The sequence below is a fragment of the Pinus tabuliformis genome, chromosome 6 (genome assembly GCF_031772625.1).
Source record: "Pinus tabuliformis cultivar Carrire ecotype Pingquan chromosome 6, CPIR1, whole genome shotgun sequence".
Taxonomy (NCBI): domain Eukaryota; kingdom Viridiplantae; phylum Streptophyta; class Pinopsida; order Pinales; family Pinaceae; genus Pinus; species Pinus tabuliformis.
In genome coordinates this window covers 557,120,038-557,134,712 of record NC_142292.1, presented here as the reverse complement: position 1 = coordinate 557,134,712, position 14,675 = coordinate 557,120,038, and positions in this window count along the sequence as shown.

The window sequence follows — 14,675 nt, the reverse complement described above, 5'->3', positions numbered from 1 at the left end:
TAGAGGTACTTTTCCGATCTACTAAACTTCCAGCCCAGTATGCATCAGTGAATCCACTCAATTTGATATCCTTACTCTTGGTGTACAAGATTCCATAATCACTGTTCCTTGTATGTATCTGAGAACACGTTTGGCTACTACCCAGTGCCCCCTCTTCGGCTCCACCATGAACTGACTGAGGGTGTTGACAACGTAACAAATGTCTGGCCTGGTATTGACTAGATACATCAGGGACCCTATGATTTGCCTGTATAAGGTGGGATCAACATCCTTGTATTTTGATGCATCAATTTTCTTCTAGTTGGTGATCATTGGAGTAGCCATGGGTCTACAATCCTCCATCCTGAATCTCTTCAGAATTTCTGTAGCATATCTCCCTTGTCCAAGGAAGATCTCCCCCTTTTGCTGCCAAACTTCCAACCCCAGGAAATAATGCATCTGTACCAAATCCTTCATGTCAAATTCTATTGCTAGATTCTTCTTGCAGTCCCCGATGAGCTTGGATGGTCCTGCCAGGAAGAGATCATCCACATATAATATTAGGATTAGAGGCTCATTCTCAATAACCAGATAGTAGAGATTTCGATTTGCATCACTCTTGACAAATCCCATCTTCTGCAAGTAGCCATCAATTCGACCATACCATTCTTTAGGTGCCTGTTTCATCCCATACAATGATTTCTTCAATATACATACATGAGACTTCTTCTCATGTGTCTCAAAGCCTTCTAGTTGTTCAATGTATACCTCTTCTTCTATCACCCCAATCAAAAATTTTGTTTTCATATCCATCTGATGAATCTCCCATCCCATCTATGTCGCAAGAGATATCACGGTTCTAATAGATGTATACTTGGCTATTGGGGCAAAGGTCTCTTTGTAGTCAATTTCTTCCTTCTGGGCATACCCCTTAGCCACAAACCTGGCTTTGTATTTTTCCACACTATCGTCTGTAGCGTATTAAATCTTGTAGATCCATCTCGAACCTACCACCAATCTGTATTGAGGCCTTGGCACTACCTCCTAGACATCGTTCACCATTATGGAGTTGTACTCCTCTACCATTGCGTCCAACAAAAACTGATGTTGAGCAGCCGCCTCCTAAAAATTGGAAGGCTCCTCATCCTGAGCTACTAATGCCTAATAAATATATGGTTGTTTTCGCTCCCTCTTATTGTTTCTTGGTGAACCAATGAAATCATCTACATCTAGTAGAATCTGATGAAGTTCCCTGTTCCTGTTCTTGTGATTCTTCCTAATCTGTGGAAGAATTATTTATTTTCATTGGTTGAAGAGGTTTTACCAACGGCTCCTCTTTTGACTGCTCCTGGGAAGACATTTCTTTGAGATTTTCTGAAAGCCCTGTCCTCCATGAACTTCACATCTCGTCGAGCTACTACCTTCCTGCTCTCTGGAATATAGATTTTGTATGCCTTAGCATTCTCGCTCTATCCCACTAGTTATCCTTTCTCTTGCAGTTTGATCCAGCTTCTTCTTCTTTTCTTTGGGTATGCGGCAATATGCTAAGCTCCCAAATATCCTAGAAACGATTGACTTCAGGCTTCTTCCCTGTGAAGACTTTCTCTAGAGTAATCTTGCCCAATTCTCGATGAGGAGTTCTATTTTGAACATAGACTACCTTGTTGCATGCTTCTGCCCACAGGAATTTTGGCATATCCTAATCATACATCATGGCCTTAGCTACTTCTACGATAGTCCCATTCTTCCTTTTTGCTACTCCATTCTACTCTAGATTGTAAGGAGATGTCCACTCTCTTCTAATGCCCTCGTTAGTGCAAAAATCAGTGAAGTCCTTATTGACACACTCCACCATTATCTGAGCGCAAAACTTTTATTTATTTTGCAGTCAGATTCTCCACCAGAGCCTTGAACTCTTTGAATCAATAGAAAACCTCGTCCTTGGCTTTCAGAAAATAAATCCAAGTTTTTCTTGAGTGGTCATCAATGAAGGTGAGGAAGTACTTGGCACCACTAAGAGCTTTAGTGGACATCGTTCCGTAGATATCTAAATGTATCAATCCTAGTACACTCTTGGCCCTGTTTTTACTTCTAGGAAATGTTGCTTTAGCATACTTTCCTAGAGCACATCCTCTGCATACATCTTCTCGTTCTGTACTAAGATCCAAAACTCCTGTTACAGTGTTCTTGAGAATTCTCAAAGCCCCATGGTGCAAATGTCCCATTCTTCTGTGCCATAGTTCATTCAAATCCTTGTCTCCATCATTGCCTATTAGTGCCATTGGTGATTCTAGTCGTACTCTGTACAACCTGTTACTTTTGATCATGATCTGCACTTTCTTTTTCCAGCTCTAGTGTTTGACGTATACTTTCTCCTTGATGAAGAAAACATCATAGTCTTTGCCTTGAAGTTGTGACATGGAAAGTAAGTTTATCCCCAATCTTGGTACATGCAACACATTGGTAGCACGGAACCGCTCTCCCATTTCTGTTTGAAAAACTATGGTACCCCTCCCTACTGGAGTACTCTTTGCCTTGTTCCCCATGGTGATCTGAAAGTTCATCCTCTCCTCTTGATAATTTGCGAAACATTCCCAAATTCCCATCATATGCCAAGAGGCTCCATTGTCTATATACCATACCTCTGATAATGTAGAGCTAGTCACACAAGCCACTTCTTTTTCCAGTGTGGAAGCCAACATAGAGAAATCAAAATTACTATCTCTTGTGCAGTTTTCTGAAATTCTGTGCGAGTCTCCTGACGTAGATGCCTTTGGATCATAGTCTCGACCCATAATTGATTTTCCCTTCCTGTCTCTGATTACTCACTTCGACACCATGTGAAAATTCTATCGCTGCAATAACTGATTTATTTTACCTACTTATTTCTCAATAAGTTATTTACAAAAACCCTTCAGTAAACATTAAAATAAATTAGGTTGTAGATATCACACCGTAATACACAAAACAAACACATGCACAAGAATCAACACATCAACACATATATTTTGAGCAATTGTCCTCGGAAAAGACCAATGTGGGAAAATCGGTGCAGCAGAGGAGGATTTTATTATTCATCAATTCTTCAGTACAATTGGGTGCCAAACTAGTTTACCCAATAGAGAAAAAATTCTCGAGCACTTCTTCGAGTCTCAACGTCATGCTTGCTGGCCTCTGCACAACTCAAAGACTCTCTATGTAAGCGCTTGCCTCTCTGCGTTAGCACTAGGGCTCTCTGCATCACCCACGCAGGCACTCCAGTGACTACGCAGTCTGCTGCCTCTGCGTTTGCCTCTCCAACCTCTGTGTTGGTCTTATGGTGTTGTCCCCAACTCTCTATTTCTTACTCGCCGTGTCTTTCTGCTCTCCAAACCACTAGTTCGAGTTTCTCAACTAACCCCGCTCCAAAAATCAAACTGACTGGTCTCCCTTAGTGTGTTCTCCCATTGACCCTCAAGCCTCTTCTTATATAAACTTTTCCTGTTGGTCCTTCAACGACCAAGATTAAATTTCTGATCATAGAATAAGTTTAGATTTGGCTTGATCCATGACTTTTGGAACCTTCTAACCTAGTTTTATATTAATACCCATTAATATTTTATTTTTACTAAGTTTAGACTTAGGGACTCCATTAAAAATATTAATTATTTTAATATCTCCCAAACTAGTTAGAATATGTCCAAACCATTTCTGGGTCTTGGATATCTCATGTGCTTTAGCCTCTTCACCAATTTTCATGGCTAGAGCACATCCGATGCCATCCCAAACCAATAGAAGTAGTGGTAAAGGAGTCAGAGTCAAGAAGGAGGAAGAGGAGGATGCAGCTCTCGCATTAGCGGGACAGAGGGCAACAGAAGAGGAAAAAGAAAGACATAACCAAAGTCAGATGCTTCAGGTGTGGGGAATTGGGACATTTTTCTACTTAGTGCCCTCGGAAGAAGGGCAAGGAAGAGAATTTTAACTCGAAGGCCAGTGAAAGCTGACAAGGATGATGATGATGAGGATTGTGCCGTGAGTGCTCATGCACCTCTAGAGAAGAGGTGGGGTGACATAGAGCTATAGTCAAGAGGATTACATGAAAAAGGGGCAGGAACCTTGAGGTGCCCAAACTCTTGGATGACATACGACTACGGGAGCCCTTAATGACAGTAGCAAAAGGACGAGAGTCAGTTGGTGTGAGGGATGATGGAGCAACAATGGCAGAGCTAGAGTGCCAAAGTTTGAAGCAGCACAGTGGAGTGTTGCAGTAGTGCAGAAGGCACAAAACTGATACAACAGCAAAGCAATAGCATCAAAGGGTCAACACATAGTAGCAGCAGAGGTAGCTTCAGCGTCAAGGGGTATCCAGACTGACCAACATGTCAGCTTTTGGGTGGCTTTTCAGTTGCTTACTTCTCTGCAACTGAGTTGCAGTGTAGTAGTTAGCAATGTCAGTACTATGGGCAACATGATGCAGCATATTGAGAGGGAGCTGCAGTACATATGTATCAGTGATAGTGGCAGTGTCATGGGCAATAGTACAGATTGCGGAATGCAATGGATGAAGGGCAGCAGGCCAAGCATCAACAACACAGTGTTTATTTTGGGTAGCATCGTATGTGCTTTAGCCATGAAATTTGGTGGAGAGGCTAAAGCACATGATATCTCCAAGACCTAGAAATCGTTTGGAGAAATTCCACCCAGATGGAGAGTTATAATAATAATTAATATTTTTAATGGGTTCCTAAGTGTAAACTTAGGAAAATAAAAATATTAATGTGTATTAATAAAATATGGGTGAGAAAGTTCTAAGTGATAAGGATCAAGCTAGTTCTAATCTTAGTCGTTGAATAGGGACTTAATCTTGGTCGTTGATTCGTCAACAGGAAAAATATAAGAGGCTTGAGGGTCAGTTGGAGACACACCAAGTGATCAAAGAATTCAATTTTCTGGGGCGAGGTTTGCTAAGGAAATCAAGTTAGTGATTAGAGTTGCAGCAAGGCGCAGCTCAACAAGGGATTTTCATCCCAAGCTAAAGAATACATAGCAGAGAGGCATCACAGTGTCGGGAGAGACAGCGCAAGCCCTAGAAGGGTTGACACAGAGGCTGTAAAACTGACGGAGAGGATGCAGAGAGCTGACGCAGTGAGACGCCGAAGCTGGAGAGGTTGGCGCTAGGCCTCAGAGGCATGTTTGGGGAGATTTTGCGGGGCATACTGGGAGCATATTAGTAGATTCTGAGCCGAGAGAGGGTGACGTAGCTCCTGGAGGAGTGACGCAGTTCTAGACCAGTGCTTGGAGTAGCGTTCACTGCCCAACATAGGGAACAGTTGGAGTGACTATGGGGTTTGATCATCCGTTTGTTGATTTGTCGGAATATCTGTCTTCGGATAGAGGTACTACGGCCAAGGATATTCTCTGTTGGGTGAGCCATTTCTAGCACCCTAGTTGTATTCACAAATCTTCTTAATAATACAAACCCTCTATATGCTGCACCGGTTTTCCTAAATTGGGTTTTTCCGGGGACAATTGTCCAAAAATAACAGTGTCCCTTTTGTTATTGTCTTATTTTATTTTAGTGCATGACTTGTATATTTTTAAAGGTTGCAATAGTGTTTACTTCGATGTTATGCAATCAAATAACTTGTTAATGTAATGAACAATTAGGAGATTGTAAACCAATAATTGCAATAGGGGTTTCTTATGTGTTAGATTCAGGAATTTTCACATGGTATCAGAGTGATTGTAGATCATAGGCGACTGAAGACACCAGCCGAGAAATTTGAGAATTTGCAGCAGAGAAGCAGTTATCTCGAGAGACAACGTTGTTCCAGAGCCATAGAGACCAAAGGAGGAGTGACACAGTGTAGAAGAGGTGACGCAGAGGCTCACAAAGTGCCTGTGTTAGCATTTTGAGTCAGGAGAGGGAGACGCAGTAGATGGGAGGAGCCCACGCAGTAGCTGCGTCAGCCATCAGGGCCAGTGCAGAGGCAGAGGAGGGAAGATCAGGCTCACGCAAAGCCACGTCATCTTTCTGAGCCAGGAAGGATTGACGTAGTTGGCCAAGAAGAGTTGATCCAACCCACACAGTGATTGCCTAGAGCGTAAAGGGCTCAAATTCTTCGAGTTTCAATGGCTAAAGGAGTTGTGCATATTCTGGTTTAAGGAGTTGGTGGGACACTATTTCTATTGGTGCAGAATAGTGTCTAAGGAGACTGAACCAAGATAGAGGGAATCACTACATTTATAGATTTCTAGCCAAGAAATCTAGATCTGGGTTGCAACAACAAAGGAGGATTGCAGAGGAGTGATTCGACAGTTCGCTGATGGATTTCCGAGAGAGAAATCAGGACTCAGAGGGAGTCTAGAGAAGAGGAGTAGAGATGGCAGTGAACGGATTGAGGGATCATGACAGATTGGATGAAGCTTCCAATTTTGTCATCTAGAAGGCTAAGATCCTGGCAATCCTGGATAAACATTGCATCATGCTTACCCAACAGAGATTGTTACACGACAGTAATACCTCTTCTCGGAGACAGATATTCAGCCTCTCAGCTCTAGTCCGCCCCACAAAAATACTTCTGGTGCTTCCTCTTGGCTCTACGTTAGCCCTGATAGCTTCATTGTAGCTCCTGAAGCCTCTGCGTCATCTCTTGGCCCCTCTACGTCTCCCACGCAGGCCTCTCTGCCTCTGTGCAGTCCCTAGTTGCCTCTCCCTAGCTACTACTACCTCTGCATAGCTCTAGCTGTCAGTGTGTCAGCCTCTTCGGTCTTTGCACTGACCCTTCGGCACTATCCCTGCCTTTCTGCTATGCATTCGCCTCTTCTCTCTGCAACAGACCACTAGCTCGAATTTTCTCAGCAAGCCCCGCTCCAGAAAATCGAACTATCTGATCAGTTTGGTGCATCTCCAACTGACCCTCAAGCCTCCTCTTATACTTTTCTTGTTGAGTCTTCAACGGCCGAGATTAAGTCTCTAATCAACGGCTAAGATTAGCTTTGGCTTGATCCATTTCATTTAGAACATTCTCACCCAGTTTTATTTTAATATCCATTAATATTTTATTTTTCCTCAGTTTAGACTTAGGAACCCCATTAAAAATATTAATTATTTTAATATCTCTCCAACCGGATGGAATTTCCCTAAACCATTTCTGGGTCTTGGAGATCTTATGTGCCTTAGCCTCTCCACCCATTTTCATGGCTAGAGCACATCTGATGCTACCACAAATCAACACTCCCTATTAGCGAGGAATGTGCTCTAGTAATACTCCACCACTGAAACATCACACTGATCCTTCCACACAAGTACCTGCGGTGATGCTTGGCCTATTGCCTCACATCATCTGCACTACTGCTTCATGTACCGCTGCCCATGAAACTGCCACTGCCACTGCTACATCTATTGTTATATACCTAGGGGGATAATATGGGGTACAAAGGGAGGTACCCAAGGGAATAATGTAATAATGGGATGGGCCATAGTAATAAATAAGGTGGTTAACCTGTATCATATAAAGGACCACAAGTAGTTAGTAATAATGTAATGGGCCCATGGTATTAGATAGATGGTATTGAGGGAACCATGGTAATGACCGATGGTATTGTATGTATGAGGCCTATATAGAGGCTAGAGACTCCACATTGAGGGATGTCAAGGAATATCGTATGAATAGGCATATGACTTGTGGAGTGTTCTTCTTCCTTAAGGAGTGAATGTATGGTGTTGCCCTACCTTAAAGGTTTGATTAATAAAGTAAAGCATTTCTATATTCAGATCTTGTTATTTTTGGTGATCATTCTTGGGTTTATTTCTATTATCATATATTTCTAAGTTAGATCTATAACAAGTGGTATCAGAGCACTTTCTTGGGCAAAGCGGAGATTTTTTTTTTATTTTTGCAGGAATTTTTTGGGGCGGCGAGTTTGTAGATAAGATCTGTACGTTTTGGTGCAAAATATTCAAAATCTAATTGCAGATCTAGATTGTTTGTGAAAAAATACCCGATTTCAAAAAAAAAAGCCGAATCGGAGTCTGGATGAAGGAGATATCACTGATCTAAAAATCAATGGGGTTGTAGACATTTTTTGGTGCAGCAAGTTTGCGGCGCAGATCTAGACGTCTTGCTATAAGATCTGCAAAATCTAATTGCAGAGCTGGATTCTTTGTGAAAAAATACCCAATTAAAAAAAAACAGTCAAATTGGAGTTCGGAGGAGGGAGATATCGCTGAGTTAAAATTAGGTATTTTTCAGCAATTTTTTGTGACGGCGGGATAGTTGCAGCGTGGATCGGCAATTCCAGTGCCTAGATTGGGATTTCTATCACATGGGCAAATGCAAAATGGTTACTCCATTTCTGAAAACAGGTCATAATAGGGATTTTGAGCAATATTGACTAAATTGTGACAATTTCAAATTTTCGTCAAGTAAGTGAATTTTTTTCAAAACTCTCTTCATGGAGATGCTATATTTTTACAGGAAAAGATGATAGCCTTATTATTGAAAGATTCCTACAAAGGCATAAGTTCAAATTTGGGAATTTGTGGAGGGGTATGGTACCGCTTACTTGCAAAGATGAGGCTGCCAAATGGTGGTTCTCACTTGACAACAAGCAGTTGTCCAAATTGTCAGATGAAGAATTTGAAAGAGTCCTTTTAGACAAATGGTCTCATGCTAGAAAACAGAAGAATGAGACATGTAAGGGGTTATTTTCTACTGGTATATCATTATTGCAGGTTTATGGATTCATTCAGAAGGAGAAGATCGTTGTGTCTATAAATCCTAGTTGTAAGCATAATTTTATCAATGTTAATTTGGCAAAAAAATTGCAAGTTCCAGCCAAACACATTGAAAACACACAGGTTGATGATGAGGATGTTCAAGTTTATAAGGATTTGAAGCTTTCTATGGATAAGTATGTGTTTCATGGTGATTTTTATACTTCAGATATGGATAACATGGATGTTGTTTTGGGATACCCATGGATGGAATTGGTGGGTACTATAAATATTAATGTGCAGAAGAAATTCCCGAAGCTCTGGTATAAAAAGAAGAAAATTACATTACAGGATATTTCCATCAATAAACAGGTAAATTCCACGGAGGCTGAAGTAGAAAATGTTCCAGGGACTGACATATCAGATGATAAGCCATTGATGATTGACAATCAAACATAAACAGAGGCTGAAGCAGAAAAGGATACAAGTGTTGATACATCAGATGAGGGCTCAGTGGTTGAAGATAAGACACCACAATAGGCACCACAACATGCAACAGATAACAGTCGGGCTCCAGTAAGGGGTGAATTAAAGAAAAAGACACCGTGGGTTAAAACTTCAACATATCATCACCCACATCACCCTGGAAGAAAACAACCAACAAGATGGCAACCAATTAGTCACAAGGACAACAACCCCCACATGACAGATAGACAGGAGTGAAGATCCACCTACTACACATCAACGCAGAAGAGCTGCCATGGTCAACTTCCATCTCAAGCGAGTGAGGCACCAACGAGATCGAGGGTTCACCTTTCTCTTGGATGGCTAGATGCACGTGCATGGTACTAGTGGACTACTCTTTTGAGTAGATCTTATTATTTGTGTTCTTTCCATGTTTCGAGGACGAAACATGCTAGGGGGGTGGGATGTTATATACCTAGGGGGATAATATGGGGTACAAAGGGAGGTACCCAAGAGAATAATGTAATAATGGGATGGGCCATAGTAATAAATAAGGTGGTTAACCCGTATCATATAAGGGAGCACAAGTAGTTAGTAATAATGTAATGGGGCCATGGCATTAGATAGATGGTATTGATGGAACCATGGTAATGACTGATGGTATTGTATGTATGAGGCCTATATAGAGGCTAGAGACTCCACATTGAGGGATCTCAAGGAATATTGTATGAATAGGCATATGGCTTATGGAGTGTTCTCCTTCCTTAAGGAGTGAATGAATGGTGTTGCCCTACCTTAAGGGTTTGATTAATAAAGTGAAGCATTTCTATATTCAGATCTTGTTATTTTTGGTGATTATTTTTGGGTTTATTTCTATTATCATATATTTCCGGGTTAGATCTATAACATCTATATTTCAGCTCCCTCTCAATATGTTGCCTATGCTACCCCTAGCACTACCATTGCTAACTGCTGCACTGCAACTCAGTTACTGATAAGTAAGTAATTGATCTACACAAATACTGACATCAGGTTAGCCTGGAAGCATCATGAAACTGAAGTTGCCTCTGCTGCTATCCTGTGCTCCCTCTGCTTCCACTGCGCTGCTGCATACACCTATGTGCCTCTCGCACTGTTGCAACCTCCACTGCGCTGTTGCATACACCTATGTGCCTCTCGCACTATTGCAACCTCCACTGCGCTGCTGCATACACCTATGTGCCTTTCGCACTGTTGCAACCTCCACTATGCTGTCTTAAATTTTTGCACCCAAGCACTGCCTTGCTGCTCCACTACACTTTGCTCCACCTGACCTCTGTCATCCTGCTACTATCGTTAAGGGCTCCCGTAGCCAAATATGATCCAAGAGTTTGGGAACCACAAGGATCCTACCCCTAGTATGTAGTCCTCCCCACTACAACTTGATATCTCCCCACCTCTTCTCTAGAGGTGCATGAGCACTCATGGCATAGTGGTCATTAGTCTCGACTTCTTTCTCCGCCTTCGCCGTAGTTGCCTTGGAATCACAAGCCTCTCCCTTGTTCTTCTTCGTGGGAGATTGGGATGCATAATGTCCCAACTCCCCACAATGGAAGTTTTTCACCTTGGAGATATCCTTCTTCTTCCTCTTCCCCTGTTGTTCCACATATGCTAGAGCCGCATCCTTCTCCTCCTCTTGGCGAAAAGTTGCCCACATCTCTTCCCATCCTGGAAGAGTAGCTCTGCCCAAAATGCCTTGGAAAAATATCTCCCACTCCTCGGAGACTGCATTCGGGGCGATCCTCACCATGAACTCTGGATCTGGTGTAGACCCTATGGAAGTAAGTTGGTCACGAATCTCCTGCAATTTGAGGAGGAATAGATCTATTTGCTCCCCTTTCTTCATTTGATACGACCACAGTTGATTTTCCAATAGCATCTTTCGTTGCATGGAAGTGCCCAGAGACGAGGTCGTCAAAGTATCCCACATTTCCTTTGTTGTGTTCTTTTCAGCAATATGTGGTACAACATGATCTTTGACCCTGTCAAAGATTATGCACTTTGCCCTCGCCATTGCGTCCTCATTGTTCTCATTATCAGCTAGGTTGACTGGGATAGCCATAGTTCTCAAGGCAAAGCCCTTGATGTGATTTCTATCCAAGACTGCCAAGATCCTGGCCTTCCAGATGACAAAGTTGGAAGCCTCGTCCAACCTACCCTGATCCCTTAGTCCGTTCACTGCCATTTCCGCTCCTCTTCTAGACTCCCTTTGAGTTTTGACTTCCCTCTTGGAAATCTCCCTCTAAGTAAATTAGTCCCTAATGAGGAGGCTGCCATGGTATGGAGACAGTTGAGAAACTATATGCTTAACATTGGTCCTGGTGGGAGCATGCATGCAATTAGAGATCGAGAGACTTTTTCTTCTCGAGTGGTGGAAAATGAATCTTCCGCGCCCCCGCTTCCAAAAAACGTCCCCGTTTCGTCCCCACTTCGTGCAACATTGATCATACTCCTAAACTTGATCATTTCCCATAACCCCTACATTCACGACAAGTCAAGCAAGAGCCAAAGTTAAATCAATCAAGTCACAAGGTGATCAGATTAATGACTACACAAAAAAATAGAATTCAAAGGAGCAATTCAAATTTTCCTACCAACCTTATCTCACTGTTCACTCATGCAAATTGTGCTTATTTAGAGAACAAAACATCAATACACAAGTTCAAGGATCGAACCCAGCAAGCACATTTTTAACAAATTGAGTGGATCATCACTGTAGAAGGTTGCTGCACAAGAACTACCTAGTCTAGAAATCACATAGTGTTGCATAAAGCTATGCAATGTTACCTGACACCCTGTAGAGCATGCACGCAATCAAAAATTGGTTCTCATCAAGGTCTGAGGTAGGATACATTACCCTTAATCACAATTTGTTTTTAAAAGCTTAACCTAGGTCAATTAAAGTTTGGTGAGTTCGCTGCTACCTAATCATTGCGTAAGCCCCTGTTTCATTCCGGTTCAAACTTAGGGATTGAACCGTAGACCTAGGGTTTGTGTAAGTGTTGTCGAAGTTGAGTGGGTTGGGTATAGTGTTGTCCTACCACCATCCAACCAGCATGCCACAAGTTCCACTAAGACCTTTTTAAAGACACATGGCTACCACTGCTGGTAGAAACAAAAATAAAGGAGGGGATGCAGTGCGCTTTGAGCCCAGAAACCTAGACCTTGTAAATTCTGACCCAGCTATTAAAGTGGCCTTTGAAAACACTGGTTGCATTTCTTTTTGTGAGAAGATATAGTCTCATGGCCACCATGTACAACTAGCAAGCATGTTTGCTTTAAATTTCAAGGAGGACAGAGTTAAGTTAGGTAATCTGGAGTTTGTCATTACAGAGAAGATTGTTTCGGATGCTACAACCATTCCTTTGCAAGGTGAAAATTGGTTTAAGGGACAGGAGTTAGATGCAGCCTATTTCAAGGAGTTTGTTAAGCCTCAGTTTAAAGACAAATATGATACAACATTTCCCAAAACTTACCTACTAAACCATTACAGTCAGATGCTCAAAGTCATACAAAGGTATTTTACTTGTGAGGGTAGGTTTAGTAAGGTATACCAATATCATGTTGATTTGGGGTAGCATCAGATGTGTTCTAGCCACGAAAATTGGTGGAGAGGCTAAAGCACATGAGATCTCCAATACCTAACCTGTTTGGGAGATATTAAAATAATTAATATTTTTAATGGAGTCCCTAAGTATAAACTTAGGGAAAATAAAATATTAATGTGAATTAATATAAAACTGAGTTAGAATGGTCCAAAAGTCATGGATCAAGCCAGATCTAATATTAGCCATTGATTAGGGACTTAATCTCGGCCGTTGAATTGTCAACGAGAAAAGTATAAGAGGAGACTTGAGGGTCACTTGGAGAACACACTGAGTTGATCAAGAATTTGATTTTCTGGGGCACGGATTGCTGAGGAAATCAAAGGAGTGATCAGAGTTGCAGTTGAGGGGTAATCAATGTTACTTGGGACCAGGAGCGAAAACGAGTGTGGGAGCGACATTTTCAGAAGCTCCCGGTTTGGGAGCGAATATTGGAGCGTTTTTTATATAATATATATATTTTTATATTTTGATACATATATGTTAACAAAAACATGTAGAATGATGAATTAGATTATTAAAAAAAAATAAAATAAAAAATAAAAAAATACAAACAAACAAACAAACATAGATTGAACCATATAACAACAATCATCTAGAAGTTATAATCTTCATCAACCCTGTCCACAAAGTAGTAACATAGCAACATACAACATATTGAGTCTCATGATTCATCAATCTTAAAGTTTCAAGCTTTCAAAATTCAATATATAACATTTATCATCATTGATCACCAAAGTTGTACTTGTAAGCTAAGTGTAACCATTACAACAAATAATATCTAATATGAAATGAAATCTTATAAACTGAAATGAAATGAAACAACTTTCAACTTTCATGAAGCATCATATTCATAATTCATTACTAATGAGTTATAATTGCCAACTTCAAACTTAAATTGTCATATATTGTTTAAATATCATAATAAATATGAAAGAGTCAATAGTTATAAAAACTACTAGAAACTAGAAAAGACAAGTAAATCTATTATTTATTGCTTATGTTTGGGCCTCTTGCCATGATGAGAAATGTCTAATTTTTTAGTCTTGTTGGAAAATCAGGATCTTTGTCATTAATATCACCCTCTAAGCACTAATATCCAGAGGTATCTTTGTCATTACCTCTGTATATGTATAGGGATCTTTGTCATTAATATCACCCTCTAAGCATTAACATAAGATAGAAAAAGCATAGCATGTCAAGTTAGGATTTTGTTTGAGCGATACGTACATTTTTAGGAGGGTCATGATAGAAGAGTTTGACAACCAATGTCACTAACATCAAGGTACATAGAGGGATTGGTGCTCTTGATTAAATATGAGTTCCATACCCTAATACATGACAAAATTCAATGGAAACATTGCAATCCCCCAATCCTGAAATCCTGAAAAACTGATAAGTCTACTGGATTTTGAATCAAATCTAAATTTCTATTTTCTCCATATGAAATCCATTGAGGTCGGAACCGTTCTCAAACATCCTAAGTCATTTCATGGTAATGTTAAAAATTTAAGTAAAAGGATCAAAATGAAGATTAAGGAAATGTCACTTTTACTTTTAAGAATTTAACATTACCATGAATTGCATATCAATACTAGGTCCATAGGCTTGATCATTAAGCTTCCCCACTCAAAAATTATTTGTTTCTTTGAAAAAAAATTGCATTTGCAACATTACTGCAAAAAAAATTTGCAAAAAAGGCTAAACGCTCCCGAAAAGGCAGGGAACATTTTTTTTTAGGGAGCGCGCTCTCGAGATGCTCCCGCTTGGAGCGCAAATTGGGAGTAGGAGCGAGAGGGGAGGGGGTCCGCTCTCCCGCAACCCTAGGGGCAATGAATGCAGTAGCAGAGAGGTAGAGATAGTACCAGGAGAATCAACATAGAAGTCAG